Below are 1,871 nucleotides of genomic sequence, written 5' to 3'. Positions count from 1 at the left end.
TCCTGACTGAAGGGTCTTTCTGTACCATACTGTATAAATTGTCTGTAGAAAACTCTATACTTGTAGTAAATTAGGAAACGTCCTTTTTTCCATCAGTCCATGAAGTTCTTGGAGGGCCTTCACCTTCATGACGTTCTTGAGGTATGTTCCAATATATAGTATACATTATGTAAGTCCAATACATTGTATTCCTTGCAGATCTTCTGAGAAATCATGGACAATGAATCAGAGTTTTCCGAATTTGTCCTCGTTGGATTCCCCGGTCTTCCTCAAAGATTTCACATCGGCGTTGGAATTCTTATTTTCCTGGTTTATAATGTTTCATTATGTGCTAACATCACCGTGATCATGCTGATCTTCCTGAAAGAACATCTACATAAACCAATGTACATAGTAATCGCAAGCTTGGCCATCTCCGACCTTCTGTTTGACACCTCAACTTTGTCTAAAATCATTGCTAAGTATTGGTTTGGAGCAGGATCCATGACCTTCATGGGATGTTTCCTTCAGATGACCATTGTTCATACCCTGAATCCTCTTGACTCTTTAATTATCATGCTAATGGCTGTTGACCGGTACGTCGCCATCTGTAAACCTCTCCGGTATCACTCAATCATTGGTAACAGACACATTATAATCATTTGTATATCATTATACACGTTGGCCGTGATGACGGGCATTTGCGTCATGTATTTAGCGTATTGTCTTCCGTACGTTGGTTCAAATAATGTCAGGAACTTTTTCTGTTCTATCTGAACCGTTGCCATTACGACAAGTCTTAATCCAACCCAAACCCTTCTGAAAGCTTATTATATTGGTTTAGCCTGTCACTTGGGTCCGTTATCATTCATTGTCTTCTCCTACAGCATCATACTGACAAAAGCCTGCTCTACTGCACGATCGGAGAGCTGGAATAAAGCCTTCTACACCTGCGTCACGCACTGGTTTGTCATTGGAACCTACAATGTCCCGAGACTCCTCGTTTATACCTACGAACAAACAAAAAAGCCGCAGGTGGACATTTACGTCTCGCTTATTTGCCTCTACACATTTGTGCCGCATTTCATGAGTCCGATCATATTTTGTCTCCGGACTGAGGAAATTAAAAAAACGTTGAGATCGATATTTAAGAGAAGAAACAATTCTTAATTGAAGAGTAAAAAAAAAATGATGGACAGTTCATGACTGCCATCGATATTTTCCCCCCCAAAAAAGCAAATGATTGACTGACACAGATGATCCGATTCTAATAGATCTGTTATAGATCAAGAAGTTTCTACATAAACTAAGAAAAAGCTACTAGACTGAAATATGTTGGAACAAGATCAACAAAAGCCGCAACGTCACCAGCAATGTCTAGAACAGTCTACAGATAAAGCTAAATTCACACTGCCATCAGAGCATTCATCGACAGGTTCGTCAACAGCAACAGAACCTGATGGACCCAATTATTAAAAAAAATGAGGTTTGCTGGGTAATGGTGGCATCCATCAAAGAATGTATCAGACAGAGTGTTGTGGACTATGTCATGACTGAAAGCCATACTGCTAGTGTGACCATAGCCCAAGAATCAGGTTTCCAGATCGAACTAATCCTAGTCATGATCATGGTGGACATTTTGAGCAATGATGTATGATATTTGTACTAGTTATCAGGTAAAAACTGAATGGGAGTGTGTCCAATATTTCTCAACTTTGCAATTATGTTGTCTCAAGATGCCATAAATTACTAAAACTGGTGGGCAAGAAGGTGGTCCCATCATTCTTTCTTTGCATATTTTGGGTCCGAGCCCAAACTGATAACCAAAAGTTTCTTTGGAGACACCCTAACGGGCAATTTACCATTGGGCTGAATGTACTTCATAATGCAAA

General features: G+C 39.8%; 1 pseudogene; it reads left to right on the top strand.

Annotated features, from left to right (window-relative positions):
• Positions 1-213: 213 nt before the first annotated feature.
• On the top strand, positions 214-1,149 carry LOC138671829 (olfactory receptor 2M4-like; annotated as a pseudogene).
• The last annotated feature ends 722 nt before the right edge of the window (positions 1,150-1,871 follow it).

Source organism: Ranitomeya imitator, chromosome 3 (genome assembly GCF_032444005.1).
Source record: "Ranitomeya imitator isolate aRanImi1 chromosome 3, aRanImi1.pri, whole genome shotgun sequence".
Taxonomy (NCBI): Eukaryota; Metazoa; Chordata; class Amphibia; order Anura; family Dendrobatidae; genus Ranitomeya; species Ranitomeya imitator.
Note: the sequence above shows the minus strand (reverse complement) of the source record. Positions and strands in the feature narration are given on the sequence as shown.